General features: G+C 40.7%; 1 pseudogene; it reads right to left on the bottom strand.

The window, feature by feature from the left end:
• Positions 1 to 8395: 8395 nt before the first annotated feature.
• LOC122199563 lies at positions 8396 to 8987 on the bottom strand (annotated as a pseudogene).
• Positions 8988 to 19947: the final 10960 nt, after the last annotated feature.

The raw sequence follows: 19947 nt of genomic DNA, 5'->3' as shown, positions 1-19947 counted from the left end.
TGACTTAACATGTTAAGAAACAATTTTCTATTTTTGGAAACCCGACAACATCAAGAGTTACTCCTGATAGCAACCGATGTAACTTTACGCTAGGTCATAATTTGTCATTGTGACTAGAATTCTCTCTGGCTTCTTTCACATAAGAATGTGTCCTGCATGTTCTTCCAAGTTGCTACTTACTTCTCAGTTGTTGCAAGTGTTCTGTGTTTGCATAACCTTGGATGCTCCATATTCAGCTAAATTCCTGCTTTATTTTTCAGCTTTTCACTTAATGTGCCTCTTTGTCGAAATCTATGTGTACACATCTCGGGTCATTTCTGTAGGAAACGTTCTTAGGTTTGGTATTGTCGGACCCACCACTTGAGACTTTTTATGACTTTTATGTATTTTCCCCTTATTTACCTTTAGCAAAGTTACGCCTCTTCACACCTATACAAGAACCGTATGCGCTAATACTAATCGGCATTTTTCTTCCCATGGGGGTTCATTGGCTGAATTCCAAGAGTTTGGGCCCCCAAACCAGCATCTGGTTAATTTCTCGTACAATTGATAAAGTTTGAACGGTGCTATACTTAGGGGGACCTCAACATCATTTCTTGGTGGAATTCATGAAACGTAGAGTGCAGTAACTCCTCTGAAGAAAAATTGCAGTTAAATAGGTTCAGATGGAAGCTATTTGCTGTGACTGGATGCAACAAGGTTCCTTCCTCCCGTCCTTCTCCTGTTTCCATTACTTCCCCAAATCCCCCCCGTCCTCCAGAAAAGTGACAGTAAGACTTTCTTATACTGGGAAGCACCTCATTTTCTCCATTGTGTCCTAGTTACTTTAACTTTTTTTTTTTAATAAGAAAAAAGTTTACATCCTCCTATTATTGCTACTTGTGGTTAAGTATGAAAATGTGCTGAATAACAATAGAATCCTCAAGAGACATCATCTGCCAACTCACATGGTCTGTCTTCTCTCTCTCGGGGACTCTCTTTTTCTGCTTTATCATAATAAAGAGGCTTGCATATTAGAATTTGATAATTTCTAACTTTTTAGCTGTGAGTATTAATGGAGGATAAATCAAGTTGTCTTCTTCTGAACTGAGTGAATCAGAGATCTTGCTTTTATCAGCAGGAAACAAAAACAAGAACACATAATAATGAGAAGATATGAGACTAAAACAAAAGAATAATAGGAATATAATGATGCAATAAAGAGTAAGAAGAAAATAAAATAATAGATGCCCTCTGAGCTATCATTTATTTCCTTTTCCCTTTTAAAAATGTGTTTCATGGGCGCCTGGGTGGCTCAGTCGGTTGAGTGTCCGACTTTGGCTCAGGTCATGATCTCGTGGTCTGTGAGTTCGAGCCCCACTTTAGGCTCTGTGCTGACAGCTCAGAGACTGGAGCCTGCTTCACATTCTGTGTCTCCCTCTCTCTGCCCCTTCCCCACTCATGCTCTGTCTCTGTCTCTCTCTCTCTGTCAAAAATAAATAAACTTTAAAAAATAAAAAATAAAAAAAATGTGTTTCAAATTGCATAACAATAAAATATATAATGGAGTACTTTAGCTTCCTATATTTTTAATATTTGAGGGTCCACCCAAATTAGGAAGAATACCTAAAGAATCTATAAGTTCCTAAAGCACGTGATAATCATTTGTGTTGATCTTTTTATATTAATATTTATAAACGTGATGTTAAATGTTCCGTGTGTCATATTAATATTTAAATGAGTCAAGAGGTTCTGTTTTTTATAAATGTCATCAAGTATCTTTGTATCTTGATTAAGTCTGCCAAAGAATTCTCCATATTTCCTTAAGGACAAATTCACATATTGTGTTTTTATTCAAAAAGCCTTTATATTGCAGTTAGGATGTTGGATCGATTTTGCCCAGAGCTATATGTCAAAGATCAACCCTTTTATTAGTCTGATGTGAATGAGGGTTATAATTATAATCTAATGTGATTGATTTATGTGTATGACTTTTCATAATTTATAGTAGTCTTATTATCCCTTTGGATTTCATGTAACATGTTCGGTATAATTTTGAACTATGAGAGGAGTCTGTTGAAAGATGTCAGATAAAATTATATTCTTTTCTCAACCACATCTATACCTAGTGCGTTTCTCAAAAACAGCGAGTCTCTCCAGGACAGTGAATAATGTGAATGTTAAAATTCTAGCATTCGTTCAACCAAAGTCATATGCAAAAATCACCCACAAAAGTCCAGCTAAGTTGCTTTTCTGAAAGACTGGAACTGTTTCAAGATGGGAAAACAAAAATACTTAAATAATAAAACTAAGAATGATTACATTAAAGCAAGCCCATTTCATTAACTTGCATTACGTTAAAATGATAATACAGCGTCAACTAATAGAGAATCAGAGAACGAAATAAACAGAAAAGAAAAGAAAACTTTGGCTTTGTAAAACTACTAAGATTAATATAAATCTTTCCCGGAGTTTCCTGGTAGCCAGAGGAAATAGGAAATCGGAGGCTTTCTGGCTCCCCCCTTCTAATAAAGGGAGGTATATCAATTAGTCAGGAGAGGCAACTTTTTGTCTAATCTGAGTTTTCCCACATGCCTTTCATATTGAATATTGAACGTCATGGTAAAGGCTCTTCCAAAGCAGTTTGAAAAATGCAGTGATGTTCTACGTGTGCCTCTATGTTCTAACCATCTTTTATAAAAGCCGCTAGGAGACATTATTTCGCTTCACGAAGGCATGAAGATACTTTATCTGCCAAACTGTCAGCACCAAAAAGAGCGATTGGCATCCTCAAGCATCTTAAAGCATAGCCTCTAAGTTGTAACCACCGAGGGGCACAGTCTCTGAATGAGACACCTGCGTTGAGCCCCAGCTCTGCTCCTGTGTAGCTGTGTGAACAGGGCCAAGGTACTAAGGAGCCCGTGTGAGGGCTAACTTGCTCAGAGCATGTCTCATGCATATTAAGTGCACCAAGACGGCTTAGTCATTGTTATATTTATATATTAGTATTATTATCGATATGTCTTTTCAGAAGCAGAGATATTCTAGGTCACCAAACGTACTCTAATAAAGAGCGATCTGTGACCGGGTAGACAGCACAGCCTCTCGCTTCCCTCTTGCAGTTGGCAATCATAACGTGTTTTGAAGAATCATATTCTCTTGCAGCAGAGTCATTGTGAGAAAGGTTTTCAATGGGAGCGCAACATTAGTAATGCTTGTCACATCTCATTCTGGTGGAACGTAGAAAAGAAATAAAAGGAAAGAAGCTGTATTTAAATACACAATGATGTACTTTTCAAAGTGCAAAATAGAATATTCACGGTTGTAGGCAGTGGCGGGGGATAAAGCCCTCTTTATAGCATGGGTCACTGTGTCAGAAGCTAAGAGGCCAAATGACAGCCATAATGAAGTCTGGGGATATAGCATGTCACTTCTCTTGCGCCTGACATGCCCAGAGGTGTCCACTGGGTTAGGCTCATCACTAAGATCATGGAAATCCTGGGGCCGGAACAAAAGTTTTCTGCCATCCCTCAACCACATCGCTAAAATCAGCTTACAACCCATTTGCCCAAGACGTGCACAATGATCTAAGGCGAGATGTTCTATCCCTCTGGATATCACTTCGCACCCATGTTCGAAGTAAAAACCTGTTCTCTGCTTCCCCGGTGTCGCGTGTTGATCAAGTGAGACCTGGCCCAGTTAACAATGGATTGACATCACGATAGAACAGGGTACAGTGGGGACATCTCTGCTCACCCACTTCTGTTGGTTACTAGCTGCGGGGGATGGGGGGGAATTCATTTAAACCCCCCCGAACATGAGCTATATTTTCTTTGTGACGTGACAGTGTTAGTATCCATGCTACAGAGTTTTGCCATTATATTCAACATGTGCTGATTCTTTTTAAACAATTTTTTTAATGTTTATTTATTTTTGAGACAGAGAGAGACAGAGCATGAACAGGGGAGGGTCAGAGAGAGGGAGACACAGAATCAGAAGCGGGCTCCAGGCCCTGAGCTGTCAGCACAGAGCCTGACACGGGGCTCGAACTCACAACCCACGAGATCATGACCGGAGCCGAAGTCGGACGCCCCAACCGACCGAGCCACCCAGGCGCCCCAAACATGTGCTGATTCTTTCAACACATATTTATCTAATGCCTGTTGTGCGCCAGGCACTGATTTGTATACTTAAATAATGATATAATGTATGAGAAATTGACCTTGAGGAAACCACCACCACCACCGTCATCATCATCATGATTGCAACTGCTTAAACTTTTTTCTGCAGGGATAATGTACGCGTCGCTGTGCTCTGTCCGCACACGGATGATCTCATTCTGTCTGCACACATTTCTACCTAGACCACAGTGCCAACTAACACCATTTTACAGAGGGGGGACTCCAGGCTCAGAGAGCTAAGTGACTTGGATATTTTCAGGCGAAACCAGTTTGCGTTGATTATCATGAAACACCGTTCTCATAATCACAGTGTATTCTGAAGGTTTGGGGTGGGAAACCTCTAGGGGCCAATGAGTGTAGACAGGGATATCCAAGAATAGGATGCAGGCCCTGCTCCCGTTTTATATAATTATGTGAAACAGACGGGAAAGGCTAATGACTTTTCGTCCCAGTTGCATTGAACAAGATTAAAGATGCTGACACAGACTAAAGATCTGGGCTGAGGATTTCAGATCTCATTACCCATATCTCAAGCCATTGCCCGTCTCTTGGCATCATTCTTCTGCTCCGTAGTGTGACTTGTGCGTGCATGTGTGTGTGTGTGTGTGTGTGTGTGTATGCACCGCACTGCTGTCTGGTTCTCCCGGTGAGGTCACAGAGCCCTGATGCCAAGCCCGCAAAAAGTTTTTGTATCCTCTTTAGAGACCCTAGAGTTGACAGCAGTCTTTGGGCCTTTTAGGGCCCGCTACTTGATTAACTGTTGATAGACCATCTGCGCTGTCCAGAGTTTCACATGGCATCTGCTGCAGCTCATCTGGAATCTTATGTTTAGACATATTTGTCCACTTACCAACAAGGTTCTTGGGTAAGCAGCAAGATCCGTGCGCGAGCCATTGTAGAATCAGAGGGAACAAACAGTTGCATTTGATCGGTTTTAGTTTCAAATTGGGAAAGCTAAAAATGTACAGGTTAACGTATCTTGCGCTTCATCTGTCCTCTAATCCTTCCACGTGGATTCGGAGCCCAACACAGCATCCACTTCCCTCACCCCATATTGCTCTGTATTCAGCCTTGTTGCTTTAATTCTGTGCAAGCTGGACTTCTGGCAATTGAATAAAATAAGATATGGGGACGTGTTGCAGATATGTCAGCTACGTCTCCAATATTACCAAAAAGATATTTATGGAAAACAGGTTGTTCCGTATACATTTTTCCTAAATTGGTTGGCCAACGTATTCCATTTGCACACCAAGCGCTCTTTGTAACGTAAGTCATATCCCAAAACTGCTTGCGGTCGCTATCACCGCGTAGAGGGTATACATCATACATTTCCTTATGAATAAATCTTCAGTCTGTTAACGCAGTGAGCTAGTAATTGAGAGTGAACTGTCTCAAACAGGCACATATATAACAAATTAAAAACAAATATGTGTCTGTGTGTGTACACACACACACACACACACACACACACACGCGCGCGCGCGCAAAATGTGCTCCAGGTTACTTTAAATCATACGGTGGGTCACGTCTGTTTGTACGAGTGGTTTTAAGAAACTGTAAACACGAAATAATATAAATCTTTACTTTTCCTGTGGAAAGGCTCTTGGATACATAAGCAATTTGTTTCTTAATTTCTTAAAGCCAGTACGTTTAGAAAGTTCTTTCTTACAAAAATAGACTATGGCATTTGTTTATTTTTTTTTTCTGAAGAAAGAAGATATAAACTCAACCCATACCTTAATTCAGAGTTGAGCATGTTTGAATAGCCAATGATAAGGGATTTTAAAGACTTTTATTTTTATTATTTTTTTTTAAATTTTTTTAACGTTTATTTATTTTTGAGACAGAGAGAGACAGAGCATGAACGGGGGAGGGGCAGAGAGAGAGGGAGACACAGAATTGGAAGCAGGCTCCAGGCTCTGAGCCATCAGCCCAGAGTCCCACGCGGGGCTCGAACTCATGGACCGTGAGATCGTGACCTGAGCTGAAGTCAGACGCTTAACCGACTGAGCCACCCAGGCGCCCCTAAAGACTTTTAAATAAAGGTTTTGATGACACTAGAAATTGATCATAAAGTTGCATAAAATTAATATTCAGGGTTCCATATCATTTTTGTCACTTTCTTCACAAAACAATGGGCTTCTGCTCTTTGTCTTACTTTCTCTACTGTCATGCTATGTAACCCATCTAGAAGATAAGTACTATTATTGCAACAACCCACATGGTAATAGACATGAACTTACCCAATCATAAGGCATCATCCTCAACAAGCTCCACGCCAGCTCAAAAAAGGAACACGGAAGTACTACGGAATAGCAAAAATGACAAGGACAATGACAGCAGTGATGGCCATAAAATGAACAACAAAGTAAGGTATCACCTAGAAGAAATTGGGTGCTTAGGAAATTGCTATGTGACACTATGGAAAACTAGTATCTAAAAAGTTTGTTTTTCTAGGGGCTCCTGGGTGGCTCAGTCGGTTATGTGTCTGACTTCAGCTCAGGTTATGATCTCCTGATTCGTGAGTTCAAGCCCCGCATTGGGCTCTGTCCCAACAGCTCAGAGCCTGGAGCTGCTTCGGATGCTGTGTCTCCCTCTCTCTCTCTGCCCCTCCCCTGCTCACGCTCTGTCTGTCTGTCTCTCTCTCTCTCTCTCTCGAAAATAAATAAATAAAAATAAAATTTAAAAATAAATAAAAATAAAAAGTTTGTTTTCCTAAGGGTGAAAGCGATATTTTTTTAGTCTGTTTAGCATACTTCAACTTAGACCTGACAGAATTTCCAGGTTTTTAGAGGTACTTAGCCAATCAGCCACAACTTTGATGACTTAGGACAAAAATTTTTGATCAACATTATTAAAGGGCAAGGGACTGCCGTTCCTGCTTTGGGGAGGTTTTCAGTTCAGTTAGACTCTCTCTCACCATATACACATGCTTACACCCTAGTCCTTTTATTTATTATTGGAAGTGGCTTTTCCATACAGACTTTCTTCAATTTTCCACAGCTGTCTCTAAATTTCTTATAATTTTAGAAGTATAATAAAAAGTAATCTTGGAGTTCTGAACTTTGTGTTACAGAGAAGACTAGATACACTATAATTCGAAGGTAAAAATATACTTCAGCAACAATGTAGTGTCTTCTTATAGGGAATATGGAGGGAGGGATTTATTTAAGTAGTATTGCCAAAGGCTAGAACTATTTACTCTTTCTTTTTCTTATTATTTAGTGTTCAGAAAATAAATTTAAAATAATGAGAAATATTTCAACAGTACAAAGGCTTCCTTTTCTTGGTTTTCTTCGTCACTGGTAGACCATTCCTTTTTTAAAAATTACTTTTGGTTGGGGTGCCTGGGTGGCCCAGTCAGTTAGTGTTGGACTCTTGATTTCGGCTCAGGTCACGGTCTCACAATTTGTGAGATCGAGCCCTGCAGCAGGCTCTGCTTGGGATTCTCTCTCCTTCTCTCTCTGGCTCTCTCTGTCTCAAAATAAATAAAGAAACAGTAACAAAATGCTTTTTTTTTTTTTTTTTTCATTTGCCTGCATACATTGTGGGCAAAAGAGGAATTAAAGGAACATTAGATACATTGGAAAAGAACATTTAAAGTTTAAATTCTCTGGGATAAGTAGTAAAGGGAAAGACACAGGACAGTAAAATTATGAAGGACTTACTTCCCCAAATCAGACCTGGATTTGAATTTTGGCTCTTCTGTGGATTAGCTGGATTCCCCACAGTAACTGAATTAACTTGTGCGTGTTGATCCTTAAATGGAAATAAATATGGTTACTTATCCCACAGAGATGTTGCCAGATTCTTTGTTTTATTGAGATTGGGTTTATTTTGTGTGTGTGTGTGGTTTTTTGAAAGAAAGATTTCATGGCTTTTTTTGTATCATGGGGCATTGAAACATCTGAACAAATCAATGTCTGGGGGCGAGGCAGATGTTTTCCCCTTCACGTCTTTGGATTACTGAGCAACTTGTCAGTAGATTCAAACAAAAATAAACACAAGACAACTTTTTGCATTACTTCAGTCTTTCCAAGGCAGATGCTGGAAACTCGTCAGATGCAACTAATCTAGCATCCAAACACCACGCGGATACCTGTCGCTGCTGTGCCCTGAGCCCGCTCCCACCTCTGCCCTGCTGCTTTGGGGCTGGTATTCCATCATCTGGAGACATGTGCATAGTGTTGGGAAGAGGAGGAGGAGAAAATAAGAAGAGTGCCGGGCTGGGAAGAGGTCAGCCGAAGTTGTGCAGGGCAAGCCTGAACATGCCATTGGAGCAAACCCACGCACCATTGAAGTTCTTCAGTGGGAACATCTGGCAGAACCCCATGATGGGGTCTTCACTGGGCTTGAGATGGTCCACATCCATGCTGGCAACGTGGCTGGCTGGCTGGCTCAGGTCTGTGTGGTGCTGCTATGCTGGATTTTCTGGAACAGAAGGCTGGACAACTTTTCCACAATGGCAGCTTTCCAATGGAATTGCTGTCCTTCCCATAATAAGGCATGACCATCAATATAACTGCACCTAGGGGCACCTGGGTAACGCGGTAGGCTGAGTGTGGGACTCTTGATTTCCACTCAGGTCACGGTCCCAGGGTCATGGGATCCAGCCCTTCTGTTGGACTCTGCGCTAAGCATGGAACTTACTGAAGATTCTTTCTCTCCCCCTGCCCCTCTACCCTGCTCCCACTCTCTACCTAAAATAAAAAAAAAATAAAAATAGATATAAATCGCACCTAGTAGAGTTCTGTTGTTATCAAATAACTAGTGATAATGTTGAATAGAGCTGGTTCTAGTCTGCCCACAGATTGGCTTGTCTCCCATTCTGGGGCATCACTGGGCTTCTGCTGATACCCGGTGCTGACTCCAGAGCCAGCAGGTGGCAGGACATGGGGCTGAGGTCGGCGAGACTGGGGCAGACTGGGCTAGGCCACACAGGGAGGGTCTGGAGCCCCCCAACGAGGTGTCTGGCACAGGGGGAAAGGCTGGGCCCAACTCAGTCCATTGCAGGTGCCATGGGCACAGTACAGTGGGATAGGCACCTGTCTGTCCCTCTTGTGTCTCTGCATGACCCCGGCCCTGCATGTCTGCGGGACACAGGGCCAGGGTCTGGGGCCTGGGGATGCACAGCAGAGGCTCCAGGTGGCCCAAGCGCAGCTCCTTTGGCCCAGCCCCCTCCTGGATACCCTAACCCCTGACACTCACCCAGGGGCTGGCATGCATTAGGTATTTTTTATCATCTGCTATGCATCACATAACCTGTTTAATGGATCTGGTGGCACAGGATCATGACTGGAGATGACAAATAAATAGAAGGTGTTTTTTGGTAGAACGTACAATGGGGCTTTTGGTAAAAAATATTAAAGCAATGACCTGATTCAATTCAGTAACTTCTAGATGTCCCCCAAAAGGAGAAAATCAAAAGACATTAAGGAGCTGAGTTATCCCTTGACCCCAGGTTGATGTGCAGAAGAAATGGCAAAGATGGAGAATTAATCTCCTAATGTTTTAGACAAGACTATATCATATTGTGTCAATCTCCCTTTTGTAGAAAACAATATCTGTGGTTAATTGTGAAGCTCCTGGTGTTGACAGAAGAAAGTTCAAAATGTATGGGAATGATGGTAGTCAGAATCCAGCCTCTGGGAGGAAAAAGGGTCCAATTTAGTCCCCACAGGGAAGCATTTTAATGGGTCGGGATTAAAAATGCAAATGGTGATAGCCCTAAGAAGTGAGACCTGAAAATTAAGAATGTAGAAATACCGAAAGGTTTTTTTGTTGCCACAGTAGGTCAACTCTCTGTTCTTCTTTTTGCGTGTCTCCTCTTGGCTCCTCCTTTTGGATTGCATTATTCTGTTCTCCTCTCCCTGGGAGGTCCGTTTGCACGGTGCACTAAAAGGACCAGGATCTCTTCCCTTTGACGGTTGCCTCCTAATATTTTCCCCACCCCTACCAGAAGGATAAGTGGGTACCAAGGTAACAGGCAGAGAGATGGATATTTGGGGCTGAATACTCTTTCTGCACCTACTTCAGTCCATTGGGGTCTGATAGTTCAGCATTATAGAAGTGCTTCTCCAATTAAGCTGGCCATATGTGACATCGTATGCTGGTCTACTCAAAGCCACATGAGCAACATGCTACATTTTCCCGAAAGATTTCAAGGCAGGGGAGAACCATTTATATCATGATGAATATGGACACATGAAGGCAGAATATTTGAAATTCACATACAAATGTTTAGGATAAAAACAAGGCTTCAAGACAATGTTATATGTTCAGTGTGATGCCTTAGACCCTGAATCTGGCTGGGGACAATGGAGGTCGTGTGGGGGAGGTCACGGAGGGGAGTTGAGCAGAATGCTTGAAAGTTAAGGTCCCATGTTAACAAATAGTGCGTATTTGTCTATAGTGTACCCTTTAAACTATTTCTATTGGGAACCCAAGTCATTGTCCTGGCCAAGACAGAAATACTCATCCTGGTCACTATCATCATGACCAAATATGTATGTAGTAATACTTAGTAAAATGTAGATCACAGAACAAATAGAAGGGTTGTTGTAGTTGTTGTTGTTATTTTTTTTAATGACTTTAGGTGCTTAATTCAAAGCAATATGGATGGGTTGATTTCTCTCTATTAGAGAGAACACCCTTTAATTAAGTATTTCTTTTATAAGACTTGTGAAGGTGTATACATAAGTGTGTGTGTTTGCATACTTAGAATTATTTCCTACGAAAATTGGTTCTTTCTCTTTCGTAGTGCACCCTCAGAGTAAGCTATACCACAGTAATGGACATCTAGGACTAATAAATCATGGAATTACAGTGCTTATAACAATTTACTGTCCACATGGTAGATCCACAGTTGTTTGGATTAGTTTGTTTGTTTTCATCTACTGATACTTCTCCAGGAGAATTTTTATGAAACTCGTGGAAACAGAAAATTGGGAGAACTTCACTCAACAAACAGATGCCTGAACTGTGTTTCTCTGCTCTTGCAATGTTTATAATGGCTTAAATGTTTACACATGCATAAGGTACAGGAAATTCTCAAAACGGTAAGAATTTGTTTAGGCTGATCTAATTGGTTTATTGGCTTAGCTACAAGAGCTTTTGAAAAAAACATGTGGAACATCTTAAGGATTATTATTCTTTTTCAGTCTCAAATAAAATGAAGGCAGTATGTGTTTGACGAGTGTCTCTCTGAGCCCAACACGCACCACTGTGTGAAGATTGTTGTCTTCCAAGAATACGGTGCATATGAAAGCTTCACATCCATCTCTAATGACTAAATATCTCTACACAGCCTCATCTCTTTTGTCACACTAAGCGCCACCTAATGATGCCTGAGCCCCTGTTGCTTTTCCACTTTCCCCGATGCATCAGACAAATCTTTGCTAAAGTAAATACCACGTGGATCATGTCATGCTTTAGCCCTAGAACCTGCATGAACCCCTGTTCCCTCCATTCTCAAGACCAAACGATTCTGCCTGTATTTTCAATGTGTAAGATGTTCGTTGTCACTGTACTCTTACTATTTACACTTCTATTTGTGCATCTATGGTTAAAGACAATGTTTTTCTTTTCTTTTTACTTTAAGTAAGACCAGAGGCCCCACTTAAAGTTGTTATTAATGTACAGAAAAACTACAGGTGTGGAGACATCCCCAATAAATGTCAGGTCTGTGAATTTGTATGGAATTTGATTTATATGGAATTCCATCTTGAATTTCTTGTAACTAGTCAACAGTCAGGAGCTAAAAGAGTATGACCACAAACAAGGCAATGGGCAAGATTGCTAATGAAAGTATAAACCTGAGCCCAATAAATGGTGTGCTGCAAGTGCTTACCTGTTTACAGGTGTGGCCATTAGCTTTCTGTGTATCCACTATAATCATTTTATGGATATGTATGTAGCATGCTTTATTGGAAACACTTGCTGGAATATTTGACCTCTTAGAGACAGGACATGTTTGTAGTTGTCAACATTTTCAATGCAAATCAGAAAAGGATAAAATTAAAATATGTAAATGCTTTTAGTTTTCTAAAATTTGAAAAAATTAATTTTTGAGGTTGATTTCCTAGTCTTAATACTACTTTCTTATTCTTTATTCCAGTCACTATAATGGATGACGGGATAAACACAAGGGAGTTACACAGATCAGTAGAAATATTAACTTCAATAAAACCATTTATTTCTCATTCAGATAGTGGTAGCTTTGCATGAATTTGGTGCTCTACGTTCTTTCAAAAAACCCCAAAACACTAACATTTGGGAAATGTGAATTGGAGATAAACTGTCATCATCATAATTCCTGCTGTTCAAGAAAAATTACATCTAAGTTGGAAAAATCATTAAACTTTGATACATTCAACGATCGCAACCATAGTAGAGGTAGACATATATTTGGTCATTTGCAACTGTGACATGGGATATTTGTTCACTAACTTTAAAAACACCTTAAATCCAGGGGTGCCTGGGTGGCTCCGTTGGTTAAGTGTCTGACTTTGGCTCAGGTCACGACCTCCCAGTTTGTGGGTTGGAGCCCCGCGTCGGGCTGTCTGCTGTCAGAGCGGAGCCCGCTTCAGATCCTCTGTCCCCACCGCCTCTCTCAAAAATAAATAATAAAACTTAATAAAAAATTTAAAAAATAATATAAACACCTTAAATCCATTGGTGAGTCAGCTCAAACATCTATAAGTGTGTATACTCAAACAGGTATTCAGCATGTATCAAGAGCTGCGTTATTTAACAGGTTTGAAAACTCAACACTCACGCTACACTCTGTGGGTGCTAGCAGTTTAGTTGATATTCTCAGTTCAATTGGCCAGTATGTAGTCTCTTCATGGCTTTTCCACAGAATTTTTTTAAAAAAATTAAACACAAGTACCTTTTAGTTGTTTACAGTTTGTGGAATATGTGTGTGTGTGTGTGTGTGTGTGTGTGTGTGTATTCAAATATGCATACAAGAGAGTACACAATGTGGCGTATTTTTGTCAATATTGGAAATATTTATAGAACGAGCAGAAAGCATAACAAATAAAACCAAGGCACTCCTACTATTATGTAAACTTGGTAAGAAAATGTGCTTTTCAGTATTGTTTATATCTAGCAACTTATAAAGGGGCTGGCTTACAGTAGGTACTTAATAGGTATCTGTTGAAGGGAAAAAGAAGGCATGACTATCTCTGCTTTATAAAATAGTTGGGGTGTGATGGGATGTTCTGAGTGCTGGAATCTGCTTACACCTTATCGAGGGACCCCACAGACCTTAGCAAAAAGCATCTGTTTCAGATTCCAGTATTGCCAAGTTGAATTCTGGTACCAATGCTCATACTACCTCTGTGACCGTGGACAAGATATTTAAACATCTAACGCCCAAGGCAACTCCTTTATGAAATCAGGAGAATGCACTTACTGCTAGGATGTTGAATTAAATGAGTAACATATATACATTGCCAAGAATCGTGCCTGGCCTGAAATAGACAATAAATCTTGTTATCATTCCTTTCATTCTAGAAGCAACATGGGTACCTAATTGTGGTGTCATACGTAGGTCTGTTACCCTTGCTTCTATCTGGGTATCTCTGAACCACTCTTCCCTGCTTTGATCTAATCTGTGACCACTGTGTAAAGTGACCAAAGAACTAACGCCCAATTCAAATACTAGTAACAGTGAATGGTTTAATACTTAAAGGACAACTAGTTATTTTTGAAGGAAATGAATTCAAGATTGAAAAGTCTTACCACATTGGAATAAAGATATTATGATAAACTTTTAGATATAGTGTCAAAACAATGAGCAAGATCGTTTTAACTAGGAGCATGACCTTCCAAATGACATAATACCATTTGATGTGGTTACTTGTGCTCTATATGAACCTGTGATTGGAATAAATGTTATCAAATATCTTAGGATAAAAAGTTAACTTTTTTCTCACTTCAACCTTGACAATGAATTCGAGACATGTATCTGAGTAAGAAGGTGGATTTATGGAGAACTGGTAGGCTTCTCTCTCTTTGGAATTTCTGTACATCGTGGAGAAAGGAAAAGCAAGAAACAGATGTATGGCTACGGTACCTACTTTTGGGATGTTCTAGTTGTGGCTTTGAACATAACTGGTGTAATATAGATGCTGATTAGGAAAACCTGGTAATATCAGGTTGTGACTTTCCACTGGATCTATGTCTTGTCATTAAATTACCAGATGCCCTGTGGAGCAGGTCAAGGATTTCCAACGGATGTTAGAACAGATATGTGAAAACACAGTTGGAAGAGAGGAAAACTTGCCTTTAAAGATAACAACTGCATCAGTTCAAGGGTTGTTCCCATGCAGAAAATTTGGGAATCTGCACGTGGTAAATCTCGGCTAATGACTGACCACGAGTACATAAAAGATATTTCAAAAATGATGAAATTAGAATAATAAGACCATCTATTTGCAGAAGTATTCTGAGTATCGGTTAAGATAATTAAGCTAATAACACAGACCACGGAGTCTCTATCCCAGTCTGTCTCAATCTTAAGAACATTACATGGCTCAGTTCCAAGTTCCATCCAAAAAGGGATTTATGTCCAGGATCTTAACTCGGGGCATGCAGTTACAGGAGGCCTTTGCTATGTCTTGGCACCCTCAGTGAATCTCCTATTCCTAGGGAAGACATAAGAAATTTACATTAGTAGTGTAAAAATTACCAACAGCTCACCCAAGTCACCCACTGTCTGTTACCATTAAGTAATTAAATGTATATCGACTGCCCACATTGTCTTGAGAATCTCCAGAAGGCCCCGAGCCATAAGGATGAACCAAGAAGGACACATATAGCTTTTGGAAATAATCAGCTATAAAGAAGCTGTTATAAAAGCTATATATAAAAAAAAAGAAATGTATAGAATACTTTTTGAGAACATAGCAGAGAATATTGGCTTCCACCCAGGAAAAGGGGGAAGGTCAGTAGATGCTTCCATGTTTCAAAAACAATGAGTAAATGTTTCTACAAAAACTAAAGAATAACAGTTTTGGGGGGTTTGGTCTTTTGGGAAGGTTCAAGTAAGACACTATTTAAGACATTACTGCCATGGCATAGCATATATTAGGGGACGATGACAAAGGAGGGAGCTGAAAAGATGGCCACGGTCTGACATGTGTCGGCCCTGTGTGCCAAGTTAAGGAGTTAGCCTTATAGTATTCTAAGTCATAAAGAGCTTTAAGGAATTTTGAGCAGGGGACAAGTCGGATTGGATGTGGATTTTGTCCAGAGCACTCTCAGTGATGTGAAAAACAATACATAGGTGGGCAGGATAGGGGGCAGGGAAAATAGTTGGAAGTCTGTCGCATCAATTTGGTCCAGAAGTGATGGGGTTCAAATCAAAGCGGTGTGGGTTAATATGGAAGAAGTCCCCTGGGAATTATAGTCCCTTGGGTAGGAAACGATGTGTCCAACTAAAATTCAGGGTTTTGTTAAGGAGGAAGAAGAGAAGTAATAGTGTGCCGAGTAAGTCACGTTCTCTGCCATTGTCAACAAGAACGAGTCAATGACACCAGAAACAATTTTCCATCCACCCTTCCCATAGTTCTGGCCTCTGCTAAAACCGACGGTCTGGCCCAACGTGACAACATTTACATTGGAGTGCTACACGACAGTAATTCCAATGTTTTTAAACTTGGGGTTTGAAAGTTTGTCTTGGCAGATTTCCCTCAGTTTGGGTTTGGTTTGTTTGGCCAGAAAGTGGCATATTCAGACAGGCTTAAATCCCAACCGTAGCAAACACAATCTTAGGCTTTTCAGATTCTATAGTTCAACACACCAGTGATCCTAGGTAGACGGCGCTGGATTACACGTGGGACGTGCTGGCAAGATGGGGGGATTAGGTCATGAATACAGCATCACTGGCTGCCTGGCAGAGGGGTGGGAAGAAAATGGTGTCCAGAGTCTGGAACCTTGGTGCGGGCCTGACTCTGCTACTTGCTTGTTTTTTATCCACTGGAGGAAAGTACATCAAGCGTCAGCTTTTGTGTGAACTGCAAAATAGTTCAGTTTTAGACAAACTCCATAAATAATCGCCTATCCATTCCTTTTTCACTTCGATTTCATTATCTAGAAAATTTCATAGGCAAAGCACACTTCTGCTTTGTGCCTGTATCCTCTGCTTATCTCCCGCAGTAAAACAGCCTTGTTGATCACTTAAAGCATATTTTCTGGGTATTTATGTGTATGTGGCATTGCCGGCTTAAATGAAATGATTACTGGCATTTGATAATTTAATGAATCTTTATTTTTCCTGGAACCGAGAACATTGCTGCTGTAAAGGAAATGATTATGAATGTTTCATTAAAAGAAAATCCGGTAATCAAATATAATATAGAATTAAGAGAAGTGCATGTGGCTTAGTGTTCTGGAGTACATAATGTCTTTCGGCAGAAAGCAATCTATTATAAAAGAAATATCCAGCCGTTGTCACCTTGATGACTCTTTGGTCCAAAGGCATCTGCGACTAATATATGGACACTAATAGCTAAGTTCCTCTTGTCTTGGAACTTGTAGAACTCTTCCAGAAGCTGGGTTCTGAGAAGACCAGTCATCTCATTTCACTGGGTTGTGAGGAGGAAATAAAACATGTATATGAACACACATTGGATGTTCCAAGTAAAACACAAATGTTTGTGATTGTTCTTCTCATCGCATGAGACAGAGTTTCCATTGGTTAGAAGGGCTCAGAGAGGCTGCACGAAGCTTCTGGAGGCAGATCTGGCCATACGCGTAGAATCGGAGGGTTTGACTCATGGATGATACAAATGGGTAACCTTGCTTCAATTGCCCAAGGAAAGCCATCCGTCTCACTAAGGGGACTAGGTAATGGTGCCATAAAACACACTTGCGGACGGGTCTAGCGAGAAATATGAAAGTTGGAATGGACAAGGAAAATTACCTATTGCAGCCCAAGATGCTTGCTTTAAAAATTGCACAGGGGATATTGATCTGACCAAGAATGGCCAGAAATATACATGGGAGCTGCATATCTGTGCATATATATGTATGTACATATATACGCACATTATATTTATCTTTGTGGCCAAGAAAAAAAGGAAAAAGATGAGCATTCGACCTATAAAACAACCCTACAAATGTGATTCACCCAGAGAGCAGTATTTGTGTTAGAATGATTTAATTGTGCGTTCAGTGCTAGATGTTACAGTATGTGTTTGATAGGCAATCTCACATGCATGTGCAACTATTAGATCATTATAATCAATCCTCTGAAATGATACACACTTATTTTTTTTTTCCCCGCAAGTTCTTCACATACTCAGTAGGTGCAATTCAAGTTTAAACGTTGCATTTTCCTCTGGCAGTAACAGGCTTTTTAGAAAAACATCCCAGGAAATACGCCAATTTCTTTATAAACATTATCTCTTTTTATTCCCCCAAAGGAACACTTAAAGTGTGGACCGTTTCCACCCTCCATTTGCAGGGTCGACTGAGTCTCGGCGAAATGAGCACCCTCAGGACACACAGCCTGGAGAGGCAGAACCAGAAGTGACCCCACGTCTACCTGATATCAAACCCCTGTGCTCGGGAAATCTGCCACACTAGACACTAACAGGTTGTTATCAGCTCCAAGAGGAACTTTCACACCATCTGTGGAGAAGGGCCAAGTTCTGTGTTCATTTTTTCAATTTCCAGCCCATAAAGGACCCTTATTTTAGTAAAATACAATATAGTGTTACAGCAAAGTCAAATTGCCATAAATTTTTTGAAATGTTTCACTTTCTACCCTTATTTCATTGCAATTGTACCACGAACTGTTCACAAACTGGTTCCAATCTCCTTTCAGTAGCATGGACTTAAATTCCAATTTGGGATTTCTGAGATCTCACTTTCTTTTTTTTTTTTTTTTTAAATTTTTTTTTTTAACGTTTATTTATTTTTGAGACAGAGAGAGACAGAGCATGAATGGGGGAGGGGCAGAGAGAGAGGGAGACACAGAATCGGAAGCAGGCTCCAGGCTCTGAGCCATCAGCCCAGAGCCCGGCGCGGGGCTTGAACTCACAGACCGCGAGATCGTGACCTGAGCTGAAGTCGGATGCTTAACCAACTGAGCCACCCAGGCGCCCCAAGAGATCTCACTTTCTAGAAGTTTCTGGTGTCATTGAATTCAAGATGCAGAGTCCCTTCCAGCAATGTGATTATTTTTATCTTTTGTTATAAATGATATAAAATGTCTAATATAATTTGAGGGCACCTGGAAGCTTTATGATCAAACCCCCAAAATAGCCCTCCCAGGGAATCCCTCTCTGGTATACTAGCTTTATACTGTGTATTTGAAAACAGGATCATTTAGAAAATGTTTCTCTTTGTACTTAGATATGTTTTTCATTGTTATCCAAGATGTTACAGGGAGGTTTTAGGCTTTACGGTATTATTTGCAATGGGAATAAGAATCTAGTGTATTATGCCGCAGTTGTATTTCTTGCTTGATTCTTGGAAATCAATTTTCCTTCAAAAAACTTGACCCGAGTCTAAAATTTGGTAAGACTCCCCTTTGTATGGCATGGACAGCAAGAGGACTGAGCATCTCGTTAGACATACCTACTGGTATTTCTAGCAAGTCTAAATTTAAACAAGTCCAGACCACACTCTCTGGGTTTCTATTCTGTGTTGGATAAGTCTTGGCAAACAGAAATGGTACCATTTTGTTTAACCAAATATATTGGCTGTGAGAGGGTTATCATTTATCAAACTATATCAGAGATGGGCGAGCTTATATGACCACAGGGGACAGGAGGAAATTTAATGAGCACAGATTTCTAGGAATAAAACCAAAGATCCAGGGGGGAGGGAGGAGGTTGGCTGAATGGAAAACACTCACCCCACGTGAAGGCATTCACACGGAATGTTGTAAAGCTCTGTATGAGGCAAACAAAACAGGTGTCTGGCTGCTTTTCTATTACCATCTTCTGTGCCCATCAGCAGCATGAATGAAAATCGAATTCTGAACCATTCAGTTTCATCCAATATAAAAATGGTTTTACTGTTCCGATTTGCAAGCTCCTTATAAGGGTGTCCCCCCCCCCAGCAAGTAAAATTCTCCTCGTTTTGAGGCTTCTGTTGAGCAGAGGGTAGAAAGCGTAAGTAAGGAGCAGAATATGAAAGACATGGCAGGGCCAGGCAGCCTCGGATCCCCTGAGTCTGGGCTGGTGGTTTCGTGGGGGAGAGAGGTAGGGTCAGTTAGCTGAGGATGGGGTTCGCAAGGTAGGCTGAAATCAGGTTGAAGAAGTGCTCTAGTCCCGATTAAGATTTAGTGAATTCTTACTGTGCGTCAAACTCCGTGCTGGGCGCCTTGCACGGAACGTGTCGTTAATGACTTGATTCAACAACTTTATGAGCTAGTTACTCTCAGTTTCTCCCGAGGTGAGCTGGGTTTCCACCAGGGGGGTTTAAGCGCACTCAGATTCTTTTGTACATCTTTACCCTATTTACATGCAGAATTCATAACTTCTTTGGGCAAATATTGAGTATGGAAGAGATTTTATGCATTTTAAATTGTTCTGGTTTACCTAGATAATGACATATCTTGTTAGTTCCTATGGTAGCTTTGAGTCCCTCCAGGGCAAAAGGCTCATCTCTGTTCTCTTTGGAACCCATGAGAACATACGCTTTGCGGGCATGGGTCTAGCTCATTGATGTGTCCCTCATGAATAGAGCAACATCTGCCTTACAGTAGGATCTCAGGAAATATTTCTAAATGAGTAAGTGAGTGAATGAATTGTTTCCATTTTACAGG

Source organism: Panthera leo, chromosome A1, assembly GCF_018350215.1.
Source record: "Panthera leo isolate Ple1 chromosome A1, P.leo_Ple1_pat1.1, whole genome shotgun sequence".
Classification (NCBI taxonomy): domain Eukaryota; kingdom Metazoa; phylum Chordata; class Mammalia; order Carnivora; family Felidae; genus Panthera; species Panthera leo.
The sequence above is the reverse complement of the archived record's forward strand: the minus strand, read 5'-3'. Positions and strand labels throughout refer to the sequence as shown.